Source organism: Carcharhinus amblyrhynchos, chromosome 14 (assembly GCF_965287045.1).
Source record: "Carcharhinus amblyrhynchos chromosome 14, sCarAmb.v2.hapA, whole genome shotgun sequence".
Lineage (NCBI taxonomy): Eukaryota > Metazoa > Chordata > Chondrichthyes > Carcharhiniformes > Carcharhinidae > Carcharhinus > Carcharhinus amblyrhynchos.
Genome location: NC_137337.1, coordinates 44436638 through 44451428, shown reverse-complemented (window position 1 = coordinate 44451428; position 14791 = coordinate 44436638).

Here is a 14791-nt window from a genome sequence, read left to right as displayed (position 1 = left end):
CAGTGTGGAGATCGGGATGTCCTATCCCACTTACAGAAACAGGCCATTCTGTGGTGGAGAGGGAGGACTGTTCTGCAAGTAAAATGCCAATAAGTGCTCTAAGTGGCCTCTAACTGAGATCTTATGTGGATTGGTTGTCTATCTTGCATTGTATAGACAGCCAGTCACATGCTGAACCGCACCAAAAGATTCACTGACAATGGGCATGCATGACCGAGCCATCCTGCTATTTTCCTGACCTGTCCATTTTCGAAACACAGCCAGTATTACATGTTTCCTCACCATCCAGTATAAGGCACTGTTAAGTATTAATGGGCAGAAAAATTGAGGCTGATTACTAATCCAAATATAGCATGCCATAACTGAAAAGGGGGTCCACTTATAGCGTTCCATTTACGCAAAAACATGACTTTTGGGGCCAGAAAAATAGCATCAATGCTTATGCCAGGTTAACTTATACATTGTAATTTATGGTATTTCAGAAGTTATTATGTAAAATGTTTACTATGATAGTAAAGCAGTTAGTCAAAAGCTAACTGTTGTATTCTTACACAGAAACTCTTTCCCAACTTGCGCTAGATAATTTTTTTTTGAGATAGTGTTGCCTACATTCCCTAAGTCATTATCAAAATTGGTAGTTGTATCAATTATAACTCATTCCATGATATAGTAGAGGTTGTTTAAACTATTCTAATGGGCAGAGTGAGTTTCTGAGAGACATTGAAAATAACATACAGGGGAAAACACAATGCTTTTTCTTAAAGGCAATACTATGATCCCTCATTAATTAGAAGTGGCAGGAACACTATTTGAAGATTGAGAGAATGAAAGTGAATAATCTATTCCAATGACCCAAAGATGACTGTGCTTAGGAGGAAGATACCTGCACAGCTAAACTGAAAAACAACAATGTACATAACATCAATTCATTGTTTCTGAGATGCGCACAGTGCAACTGAACATTAATAATTTAACAAGTGCGATCATTATGAATTAAGGTAAAGAATGAATATTTTTTAAAAAGCTACTTCTCTGTAAGGAGTGCTCACAAGTGGGATTTTTTGGCCGTGCTCACCCCAATACCAGAAAATGCATCCCGTGGCCCATTGCATGGTCCATCCCCACCCTCTACAATTCCCGTGGCGTACAGGATGGGGAAAATTCCCCCTCCTCCCCAAAAGTCCAAGAAAAAACTCAGGGCATTACCAAAGAATCAGGAAGATCAGTAAAAATCTGTGAACAGTTCCTATTGTGCTTTTATAGACAATATTATCTTCCCAATTCTGGAGTCCTCTGCTCAGTGGCAATTGAAACTAATTGTGACGTCCAGCCTAAGTTTCCGTTCCTGGCTTTGCTGTATGAACCAAGTACTGGAGCAAAGTGAAGGTTTTACTTCCTATTGTACTGAGAAAAATAGGCACAAGCAACTTATTTGCAAATTTATTTTGCTTGTACAATGTACTGAAAACCCTCTACATAGGAGCTCCATTATTCATTATTTTTTGGAGGGAGCCCTGACACCTATTGACCCTCCAATCCTCTTGCAGGCCTAGTCACTAGCGATTGCTCAATTTATTTTTTACTGTCTTCTCACTACACCACTTTTTTTTAACATGGAGACTGTTGACTATACATATTTTTTTCCTAACAGCCCCAATCATATAACAGAATATCCCTTACTTTTAAATATGATAGATATTGCCTAGAATCTCACCCCTCACTGATCAGGAACAAAAAAACACTATTCTCAAACCACAGAGAGAACACTTTCTCTTCTCACTTGTCCTTCCTTCACTAGTACTTTCATCTAGAACTTTAATCTTGTTTTTGTTTTTCCCAGCCTTCAAATATATAAAGTGTTAGCACCCATAAGCAGCAATTTTATGAAAAATGTCCAAGTCCAGGACGAGTGTGAAAATGGGAGAGATCTTGATCCATTTTTTGGGTGAGTCCAAGATTGTTATCTTATTCACACAGACTAAAAAAAACCTCATAAATGGTTTCTCATCTGTAGGGGGAGGAGTGGGACTTAAATCACCCAAGAGCTGGCTGACAGCAGCAGAGAGTACAACTGCGCATGTGCAGGTCTCTAGTAACAGAGGCCTGTCAGTCAGTCACTGCTGCTCTCAGTTTTCTTCAAAAGCAACAGCTGCCCACCTCCAGCCTTTCACGAACCTCCCACCTCTGCAGACCAATCCACACCCATGGCCCCACCACCCCACCTGTCCAGACCAATTGACCCTGCAATTTCTCCCCTCCTGCCTGGTCTGATACCCCCCACACCCACCCCCCCCCCCCCCCAAAATTGCAATGCAGACTTGCAATGGGCTCCCCTCCCTCCCACCCATGGCCAGCCCAACCCCCTGTCCATGGTGAGCCCTGATCATCCCCCTCCCTCCCCCACCAATCCTACAGAGAGGCAGCAGGATTCCCCATCACTGTCAGCTGCCCCCAGTCTGTCCCCACACCCAAGTAGGCCCTGTCCAATCAGGCCCCACCTGGTGGGCAGTGCCAGGATGCCCAGCTGGCATTGCCAGGGTTCCAGGCTGGCAGTGCCAAAGAGAAGCCAACTCCCTTGTCCCCGACGTCCTGGGACCTCAATGGCTTCCTTTTCTCCTGACAAGGCCATCGCGTCCGATCCTTGCTGCTTGGGTCCAGTTGTGATTCTCACTGGAAAGAACCTTTCCCAATGAGGTCACACAGACAAGTGAGCCTGGATGATTGAGTCCTGGGCTCACTAAACACGTTGCGATCTGATTAGGGATACGCAACATGGCTTTGTTAGAGGGAGGTCTTGCCTTACGAATCTGGTAGAATTCTTTGAAGAGGTGACAAAAACGGTTGACGACGGGAGAGCCGTTGATGTCATCTATATGGATTTCAGTAAGGCGTTTGACAAAGTCCCTCATGGTAGGCTGGTAGAAAAGGTTAAGGCGCATGGGATACGAGGTCAGGTAGCTAGGTGGATTGAGAACTGGCTGGGCAATAGGAGACAGAGGGTAGTTGTGGAGGGGACCTTTTCGGGCTGGAGGCCAGTGACCAGTGGTGTGCCGCAGGGCTCAGTACTGGGACCTCTCCTCTTTGTAGTATACATAAACGACTTGGAAGAGAGCGTAGGTGGTGTGATCAGCAAGTTTGCGGATGACACCAAGATGGCAGGGTTAGCGGGTACTGAAGTGGAACGTCAGGTGATACAACAGGATATAGATAGGTTGGTGCATTGGGCAGATAGGTGGCAGATGGAATTTAATCCTGACAAATGCGAGGTGATGCATTTTGGAAGGAATAATGCAGAGAGGAGCTATGTGATAAAAGGTAGACCGATTAGGAGTATAGAAATACAGAGGGACCTGGGAGTGCAGGTTCACAAGTCCATGAAGGTTGCGACACAAGTGGAGAAGGTTGTTAGGAAGGGTTATGGAATGCTAGCCTTTATAGGAAGAGGTATAGAGTATAAAAGCTGCCGTCTAATGCTTCAGTTGTACAGAACGTTGGTTAGGCCGCATTTGGAGTATTGCGTCCAGTTCTGGTCACCTTACTACGTGGAGTCTCTGGAGACGGTTCAGAGGAGGTTTACCAGGATGTTGCCTGGCATGGAGGGGCTGGGTTACGAGGAAAGGTTGGAGAAACTGGGACTTTTCTCCTTGGAAAGACGGAGATTGAGGGGGGACATGATAGAGGTATATAAGATACTGAAGGGAATAGATAGAGTCAACAGTGAGAGACTGCTCCCTAGACTGGGTACAAATACGAGAAGTCATGATTTAAGGGTGAGGGGGGGGAGGTATAATTTGGATGTGAGAGGAAGGTTCTTTACGCAGAGAGTCGTGGGGGTATGGAACGCGCTACCGAGTAGGGTGGTGGAGGCAGGAACGTTGGACTCGTTTAAGTTTCAATTAGACAGACACATGAGCGAAACGAGGATGGAGGGTTATAGTAGGAGCTATTAAATAAGGTCAGAGCCTTGGGGGACACCGGAAATGCAGACTTGTAAGTTAATGTTTTGTCTTTTTATTCCGCAGGTGGAGGTCCACCTCGTTTTTGAAAAGAGGGGCATGCACACGGTGGGTCATGCGTGGGCTGCTCTTGGAGGTTCCAGGAGTGGCCTCGTACTTCGTGTCGGTGTGTGTGCTTGATCCTGGACCGGTAGACGGGCGCCGCAACAGCTCGGTGACTAGCACTGCTAGCTGTGCAGATACATGGATTTGGGCCTGTGTCTGTGGGAGTTTGTGCATTCTCCCTGTGGTTGCGTGGGTTTCCTCCGGGCGCTCCGGTTTCCTCCCACACCCCAAAGATGTGCTCTTAGGCTGATTGGTTTACCAAATTGACACTATTCTCCCCTGAATCTGGCTAAGTTAGGGGTTCCATTCGTAGACACACAGGGCAGGGTAGGTGTAGGGTGATGCGGCGGCGCGGGCTCGTTGGGCCGTAGGGCCTGTTCCCCGTGCTGGGTTGTTCTTTGTTCTTTGTTTTGTTCTTTGTATTAAAGTTATGCAAGTAATATTGAAATAATTTATTCAGCCTCGCAATGGAGATGGACATGAGGCTGACCTCACCGGATATCTGGTGCCGGTAAGATCATGAGAGGCAACAAATTAGGCACAAACCTGATTTCCCGGCTCTCGTGCGATCTTACTGGCTTGTCCTGCCCATCGGCCAGTGGGGCGCAGTGATAAGATTGTCCCCATGATGTTTTATTTCCTACTTCAGATCCTCTCCTTATGTTCTCAATTAAATAAAATCCCAACTTTTCTATGTATAATATCTTAATTATGTTAATAATGGGTTTAAACAAAAAGAGAAAGATGTGGTTTGTGCACATACATTCAACCTAACAACAGATTTATTCCAGGAGCTGTTGCCTAAGTAAACTGAGTTCTACTCTTAGTTTCAGAGTAAAAACTGAAACTAAGCCTGTGAAACATGTTATTTAACAGAAATATAAAAGGTGACAGCCTGCCAGGTTGTGAGGAACATTTAAGAAATGTTTCTAGTTTTCTTGGCTGCTGAAGGAAAACAGGGGGGAATGAAAGTAGAAGGAGGTGAGATCATGATAACATAATTTAATAATCCTTTCACAGTTCAAAGATGTGAAGGTTAGATAAATTGGCCATGCTGCCTTGCCCCTTCATGTCTAAAGTGTGGAGGTTAGGGGGATTAGCAGAATAAATGGGGTTACGGAGATAGACCGGGAGGTGGGCCTGGGTAAAATGTTCTATTTGAGGGTCAGTATAGACTCAGTGGGCCGAATGGCCTCCTTCTGCACTGTAGGAATTCTATGTTCTGTGATGACATATTGTTGAAATAGAGAGGGAGAATGGGTATTGATCAAATGAAGAGAGACAATGAGATAAAACTTAGGGCAGGATTTTCTGCCCATTGCCCAGATCATCCAGTCCCACCAAAATACTTCTGGCTGGGGGAGGGGGGGAGTCGAATCTCCCTCAGTGGGTCCCATCACGTCAGGGCTGGAAAATCCCAGCCTAAGGTTTTAATGCACAACTTGTGTGTAGCTAATAAGAAGAAGAGTAGAGCGGTCTCAAGTTCAAAACAGATGTCTTAAATCTAAAGATTATAGCTATAATAAGATTATATAATAAACAAAGAGAACAGAGAAAAGTACAGCACAGGAACAGACCCTTCTGCCCTCCAAGCCTACACTGATCATGATGCCTGCCTAAACTAAAACCATATGCATTAGTGGAATCCGTATCCTTCCATTCCCATCCTGTTCATGTATTCATCTAGTTGCCCCTTGAATGCCGCTATTGTACCCACTCCCACCACCTCCCCAGGCAGTGTATTCCAGACATTCACCACCCTCTGTGTACAAAACTTGCCTCGCACATCTCCTCTAAACTTTTTCCCATACACCTTTAACCTATGTCCCCCAGTACTTGACTTTTTACCCTTGGAAAGAGCATGTGACTATCCATTTTGTCCATGCCACTCATAACTTTGTAGACCTCGATCAGGTCACCTCACAACATCCGTCATTCCAGTGAGAACAAACCAAGTTTATCCAAACTCTCCTCGTAGCTAATACCCTCCAGGGTAGGCAACATCCTGGCAAACCTCTTCTCTACCCTCTCCAAAGCATGCATATCCTTCTGGTTGTGTGGCAGCTAAAATTGTATACAATACTCCAAATGAGGCCTAATTAAGGATCTGTACAGCTGCAGCATGACCTGCCAATTTTTATACTTAATGCCCTAACAAATAAAGGCAAGCATGCCATATGCTTTCTTGACTACCTTATCCATCTGCGTTGCCACTTTAAGTGATCAGTGGACATGTACGTCCAGATCTGTCTGCCTGTCAATACTCCTAAGGATTCTAACATTTACCATATAATTCCTACATGCATTGGACCTTCCAAAATGCATTATCTCACTTGTCCAGATTAAGTTTCATTTGCCACTTCTCCGCCCAAGTCTCCAACCAGTCGATAGCTTGCTGTATCCTCTGACAATCCTCTTCACTATCTGCAACTCCACCAATTTTTGTCTCGTCTGCGAACTTACTAATTAGACCAACTACATTTTCCTCCAAACCATTTATTGTCCAACGATCAACAATCTCTGTGGGACATCGCTAGTCACAGCCTTCTATTCAGAAAAGCACTCCTCTACTGTTACCCTCTGTCTTCTATGGCCAAGGTGTGGAGATGCCGGCGCTGGACTGGGTTAAACACAGTAATGGGTTTGTTTGGTAGTAAATGCTGCTGGCTAGTGATGTTTGCTACCAAATAAACCTGTTGGACTTTAACCTGTTGTTGTGAGGCATCTTACTGTGTTCTATGGCCAAGCCAGTTCTGTATCCATCTTGCCAGCTCTCCTTTGATAACTGTGTGACTTCACCTTTCGAACCAGTCTACCATGAGGTTCCTTGTCAAAGGCTTTACTGAAGTCCATGTCTGCAACATCCACTATCTTTCCCTCATCTATCATCTTTGCCACTTCCTCGAAAAACTTAATCAAGTTAGTGAGGCATGACCTCCCCTTCACAAAACCATGCTGTCTATCACGAATAAGTCAATATGTCCACAAGTGTGAGGTGATGCACTTTGGAAGGAGTAATTTGACAAGGAAGTATACTATGAAAGGACTGACACTGGGAAGTTCCAAAGAACAAAGGGACCTTGTCATGTTAGTCCATAGATCTCTGAAGGCGGAAAGGCAGGTAAGTAGAGTGGTGAAAAAGGCAAATGGCACACTCAATTTTATCAATCGGATTATAAATACAGAGGGGTCATGATGGAGTTTTATAGAACTTTGGTGAGACCACAGCTGGAGTGTTGTGTGCAGTTCTGGTCGCCACATTATAGGAAGGGCATGAACGCACTGGGGGGGATGTAGAGGAGATTCACCAGGATGCTGCCTGGATGGAACATCTAAATTATGAAGAGAGGTTGGATAGGTTTGGGTTGGTTTTGCTGGAGCAGAGAAGACTGAGGGGCGACCTGACTGAGGAGTTCAAGATTTTGAGGGGCATGGACAGGATGGATAGGGAGCAGCTGTTCCCCTTAGTTGGGGGTCAGTTATGAGGGAGACACAAGTTAAAAGTGAGGGGTGAGAGGATTAGGGAAGATGTGAGGAAAAACCTTTTTACTCAGAGGGTGGTGACGGTCTGGAATGCACTACCTTAAATGGTGCTGGAGGCAGGATGCCTCACATTCTGTAAAAACACCTGGATGAGTAATTGGCATGCCATAACATTCAAGGCAATGGGCCAAGTGCTGGTAAGTGGGATTAGGTGGGCAGATCAGGGCATTTCAAGCATCGGTACAGGCTTCATGGGCTGAAGGGCTTCTTCTGCATCGTATAAATTTGTGTTTGCATAATACCTCCTTAAGAACGGCCAAATTTACACTTGCTCAGCTCATCAGCTGCTGAAACTCACATCCATGTCCTTTTTACCTCAAGATTTCACTGCTCCCATGCTTTTCTGGCTGACTTCCTCTTCTTCCTTCTTCTGTAAACTTCACACTTGCGTCAAATCCTGCGTATCTATCACCCCTATGCCCATTGATTAATATTGGACCTTGGTCTGTCAACGCCACCCTTTTAAATTTCTCATCTTCGTTTTCAAATTCTTCCATTGCCTTACCGCTTCCTCACTCTTCAAACTCCTACAGTCCCACAGCACCCTGAGATCTCTGCATCTATCTAACTCTGGCTTCTTGTACATCTGCAAGAAACTACAAATTGTCAGGAACGTAGCCCAGTTCATCACTCAATCCATCCTCCCATTCATTGGCTTTGTCTCTACATCCCACTGCCTTGGAAAAGCAGCCATCACAATCAAGGATCCCACATACGCAGGACACACTGTTTTCCACCTATTTCCATTGGGATAAAGATACAAAAGTCTCATGTCATGCATCAACCAGCTCAAGAACAAGACCAGAATTTTCCCAAAAATATTCCAAGTGTTCGAAATCATATGAAAACTGAAGTAATTCACATTTTTTTTTCTCAGTGGGTGTTAAGAGAAAAATTTCCCACACTCTCCGCAACGCAGAGGCCACCAACGTGAATATAATTAAAAACTATGGGGTAAGGTCTATCCCCTTGGGGAGGCTGAAATTAGTGCACCAAGCAGGCTACTGCACATGAGCTGGTCTGTCAGTTCTGAGTTCAGTGCATGCGTAGTGGCCTTGCACTGATGGCCTCCAATTGCTAGCCAGCTCAATGGCTGGCCAGCCCTGCGACTCTCGCGCTTCCAAGCCTCCCCTCCCACCCTCCTAATGACTGGAATCCCTGCTGAAGGGAAATACTCTGGTGGAGTGGGACATGCCAGCGGGCCCACTAATCACATTAAAATCATATTCAAATGACCATTTAAATGTGCCTTCCCCGCCAATTTCCAGTGTGGAGCAGACGCCGCTGGATATCCGGCACAAAGAGACACAAGAGGGTGCGAACGCTCCCATCAGCCCCACGAGTTGGCTGACACGACAATCTCCCAGCCCACTGTACTAAAAAAAAGCACTGCAGGATGGGAGAATCACAGCCTAGCTTTTTCCCTGCTGCCATTAGACTTTTGAATAGACTTACCATATATAATCTTACCATAGCTGATCTTCCTCTCCACCATGGCTATGACTATAATATTATATTCTACACTCTCTCCTTCTCTTCTTCTCTATGTATTCTGTAAATAATAAGTTTTGTCTATTTCCCGCACGAGAAACAATACTTTTCACTATATCCCAATACATGTGACAATGATCAATCGAATCAAATCCTCGATTTTAATTGCTCCACTCTTGGGGCTGCCTCCTCTCCAAGCTCTGGAATTCCTGTTTTATGTATCTCCGCCTCTCTCTGCTCTTTTAAGATGGTCCATGAAATGTTGTTTGCTGATGATCCTACAAAATATCTTAGGATGCTTTATTATTTTAACAGAGCTCTGTAAATGCAAGTTGTCACTGTTATTTTATGCAGGCACTCTGAGCGCTCCAAAGTCACTAGCTGGATGATTAATGCAGCAGCTCACTGTTACTTGTTGTCACTGATGGCAGTTCTGATTGACTGGGAGTTTGTAGTGACCTTTTCCAATATTTATTTTGGGACGTGATGCAACGCTATTTAATGGGGAAAGAGAAAAACCTCATGGTTAACATCAATCAAACATCTTTTTGTCCTCCAGTCAAAAAATCTAGCAAAGTAAATAATGGGGAATGAAATTGTCTTGTTCTTTCAGGGTTAATATATAGCAGTCAATCCAAAAAATTATACCTTAATTATTTCCGTTAAAGTTAAACCATTACAGAGGTTTTGACATGATTGCTTAAATGAGGTAATTTATTCAACTGGTTCAGAAAGGCTGTGTGAAAGATTGACAGGTAAGTAAGGCTAGATTTAATGTTCCCTCAATGACAGGTTTGAAGGCCATGGGCTCATTAAATTCAGGGTCAGTCTGCATATTGCCTTCACACATGACCCTGCCCCACTGCGATTACATCATAGAGTCTTAGGATGGGATTTTATGGCCTTGCTCATCCGGAAGCTATAAAATCCTGCCCGAGATCAACGGGCTTTTCTATGGTCTGCCCCTCACCTGCTCCAACTCCCATGGCGGATGGGATGGTAAAATTCCGGCATAGGATCATAGAGATATATAGCACGGAAACAGGCCTTTTGGCCCAACTCACCCATGCCAACCAGTTTTCCTCAACTAAACTAGTCCAATTTGCCTGCATTTGGTCCAAAGATGTGCGGGTTAGGTTGATTGGCCACGCTAAGAAATTGTCCCTTAGTGTCCAGGGATGTGTAGGTTAGAGGGATTTGTGGGTATAATATGTAGGGATATGGGGGTAGGGCCAGGGAGGGATTGTGTTCAGTGCAGACTTGATGGGCCGAAGGGCCTCTTTCTGCACTGTAGGGATCTATGATCTATCTATGATCTGTATCCCTCTCGACCTTTCCTATTGATGCACCTGTCCAAATGGCTTTTAAGTATTGTAATTGTGCCCACTTCTACCACCTCACCTGGCAGCTCATTCTATAACACGCACCACCCTCTGTGTGCAAAGTTGCCCCTCTGGTCCCTTTTAAATACGTTATAGCCAGGGTCGTGGTGAGGAATCTGGTGTCTCGTATAATTTAACCCAGATAGTCAGCAAGTCACCGGGCCCTCCATCGCCAGCTACCATGCAATGGTGTGATTGAATTATTTGTTTATGTCTGAATTAAGTATTTTCATTCTTTTTCTCATTATGGTACAAAACACTGCAAAAATGGCATTGAGACAGTGTGATCCCGCATCCTCTATTATTGTATTTTATTGTAGCAACAGTGCTTTTGATGTGAATGTTGGCTGCTTCAATCAAGGGCAGCACTGTCATTGTTGAAGTCTCTATTTAAATGTGGTGTCTCAGTAAAGGGAGCCTGCAACATCAATACCACTGCAGCATCTTCTGTTGCTTAGCAACACACAACCACCAAGTCAGCCTCTGGTGGCTCAAATTGACTCTTATTTTATATTTCTCCTACGCTGGCATGGCCAGAGTTACTGATTTATATCATTGTTGATATTCCTTAAAGCACAATATCATTTATCGTTGGACTTTATCTTCCAAATAATTCAAACATGATTGTGGCAATATCAACTATTTAATCCTGCAAGGGAAATGAGGTGGCAATTCCTCATTTACTGGAACTTCTCCAGTCCAGGATATGAAAGGCCAAGTTCCTTCTGAATTTTGGAATTTTTGGATGTTAGAATGTCTAATCACAAGCTTGTGATCTGAAAAACACTGAGGATTGTAAGTATTTCCCTGAAACAAAAAATAGGTGGCACGGTAGCACAGTGGTTAGCACTGCTGCTTCACAGCTCCAGGGACCTGGGTTCAATCCCAGCTCGGGTCACTGTCTGTGTGGAATTTGCACATTCTCCTCATGTCTGCGTGGGTTTTCTCCAGGTTCTCTGGTTTCCTCCCACAGTCCAAAGATGTGTGGGTTAGGTTGATTGGCCATGTTAAAATTGCCCCTTAGTGTCCTGGGATGCATAGGTGAGAAGGATTAGTGGGTAAAATATGTAGGGATATAAGGGTAGAGAGTCTGGGTGGCATTGTGGTTGGTGCAGACCTGATGGGCCCAATGTCCTGTTTCTACACTGTAGGATTGCTATTCTAAAACATTATGAAGCAGTAATTAAAATTCTTGTACCGATCCAAATTCTCCAAATCCCATGTTTCCACTCCCCTCAAGCGCTGCACTAAAATATTGCCGGTCAAGTGGCAAGTCTGTGGCCAAAATTTGACGTTGCTCGGGCGGGCACATGCCCAACCCAGAGGCACACGAAAAGACATCAGTCACGTGTCCTGGCATCATCCACACTCATGCAATATTTCAGTCGGCGGACGAGCCCATGAGTTGGCAGCATGCCTGCCAACAATCACACAGGCAATTTAGCCCATTAAGTGGCCAATTGAATGCAATTTTATGTGGCCTGTCTGCTTGTACAATTGGCAGGTGATTTAACCAGGCCTATACATTTCAATTACAACCTTAACCCGGGGCAGGGGTGGGTGGGGGGCAGTGAACTATCTGGGCTGTATTTTAAAGGTGTTTGGGGACTGAGGTTTGTGTTTCAGTGGAACGCCTAGACACGCTTTGCAGCGTTTTATCCATCACAATTTATTACTTGAAGGTCTTCAGCTCCCTGAGACATCTCCATAGTGGCTGTCCTCCCTAAGGGAGAACATTAGAAGCGACAGCCCACACGCTCACTTTTCTCTATGCCTGTTTGTGATGACTTTAATCAGGCAATTCAGGTTGGGCTGCCTGAGTATGAACTCTTTGGTTGAGAGCTCAGCAAGAGATGTCCCTGATGGAGAGGTATTTGATGGCCCAAACAGGGAGCCCCATGTCCAGTATTTAAACAGGAGTGTCAGTCCCTCTGCATTCCTGATGCAGGTAGCACACTGTGAAATCTCTGTATAGTATGGTGGAATCTTATAAATAAAGGAACTTTGGTGATGGGACTTTCGCCTCCATGGACTTATTACACCATTATTTTCCCACCCTCCCCAGAAATGCTCAGCCTCTTCCATCAGGCGTTTCACACTGACTGCCCATTAATTGGCCAGCCAGCATTTAATTGTATTCTGGAGTCATTTGTGGCTGGAAATCCCTTTAACGCCAGCTTCCAGGCTCGCCAAGAACAATTCCTCAGATCAACTCAAAATATCTTGGCATGTCCAAACATAGAAACATTGAAAACAGAAGCAGGAAGAGGCCACTCTGCCTTCGAGCCTGTTCCGCCATTCATTTTGATCATGACTGATCATCAAAATCAACATCCTGATCCCCATTTCCCCCCCCCCATGTCCCTTGATCTCTTTAGCCCCAAGCGCTATACATAATTTATTCTTGAAATCACACAATGTTTTGGCCTCAACTACTTTCTGTGGTAGTGAAATCCACACATTCAGCACCAGCTGGGTGAAGAAATTTCTCCTCACCTCAGTCCTGAAAGGTCTGAGGTGAGAAGGCCTGAGGCCCTTATCCTCAAACTCTGACCCCTAGTTCAAGACTCCCCCACTATTGGGTACATTCTTTCTGAATCTATCCTGTCTAATCCTGTTAGAATTTTATAAGTTTCTATAAGATCCCCTCTCACTCTTCCAAACTCCAGTGAATGTAATCCTAACCTACCTGGTCTCTCTTTACACAACAGACCTCAATCCCAGGAATCAGTCTGGTAAACTCAGATGCTATGAGCTATGAGAAAAGGCTAAATAAACTAGGCTTGTACTCGTTACAGTTTAGAAGAATGAGGGGAGATCTCATTGAGACGTATAAGATGATGAATGGGATGGATAATAAGAACATAAGAACATAAGAAATAGGAGCATGAGTAGGCCATCTAGCCCTTCGAGCCTGCCCCGCCATTCAATAAGATCATGGCTGATCTGTCGTGGCTCAGTTCCACTTTCCCGCCCTCTCCCCATAACCCTTAATCCCCTCTCTTATCAAGAACCCATCAACCCGCTTCTTAAAAATATTTAGCGAGGCAGCCTCCACCACTTCAACGGGCAGAGAATTCCAGAGATTCACCACCCTTTGAGTGAAGAAGTTCCTCCTCAACTCCGTTCTAAACCGCCTCCCCTTTATCTTGAGGCTGTGCCCCCTAGTCCTACTGTCTTTTTTGAGCGGGAAGAGTCTCTCCACCTCTATCCTATCCATCCCATTCATCATCTTATACGTCTCAATGAGATCTCCCCTCATTCTTCTAAACTCTAACGAGTACAAGCCTAGTTTATTCAGCCTCTCCTCATAGCTCAATCCCCTCAACTCCGGTATCAGCCTAGTAAACCTCCTCTGCACTCCCTCCAGGGCCAAAATATCCTTGCGCAGGTGCGGCGCCCAAAACTGCACACAGTACTCCAGCTGCGGCCTCACCAATGCCCTATACAGCTGCAGCAAGACCTCCCTACTTTTATATTCAATCCCCCTCGCTATGAAGGCCAGCATCCCATTCGCCTTCCTGACCACCTGCTGCACCTGCAAGCTGGGTTTTTGTGACTCATGCACAAGGACCCCGAGGTCCCTCTGCACCGTCGCCTGCTGCAGTTTTTCGCCACGTAAGTAATAGTCCTTCCTACCATTCTTCCTACCAAAGTGGACCACCTCACACTTGCCAACATTAAATTCCATTTGCCATTTCCTGGCCCATTCGCCCAGCCTATCTAGATCCTTCTGCAGATTCTCCACACCCTCCGCACAATTTGCCTTTCCCCCAATCTTGGTGTCATCAGCAAGGATAGGATAGAGGTGGAGAGACTCTTCCCACTCAAAAAAGACAGTAGGACTAGGGGGCACAGCCTCAAGATAAAGGGGGGGCGGTTTAGAACGGAGTTGAGGAGGAACTTCTTCACTCAAAGGGTAGTGAATCTCTGGAATTCTCTGCCCATTGAAGTGGTGGAGGCTGCCTCGCTAAATATTTTTAAGACGTGGGTTGATGGGTTTTTGATAAGAGAGGGGATTAAGGGTTATGGGGAGAGGGCGGGAAAGTGGAACTGAGCCACGACAGATCAGCCATGATCTTATTGAATGGCGGGGCAGGCTCGAAGGGCTAGATGGCCTATGCCTGCTCCTATTTCTTATGTTCTTATGTTCTTAAACTTCGCTATACTCCCCTGATAGCAAGGACATCCTGCCTCAGATAAAGACATCAAAACTGCACACAATACTCCATCTGTGGCCTCACCAATGTTCTGTACAATTGCAGTAAAACATGCCTATTGCTATACTCAAATCCTCTCGCTATGATGGCCAAT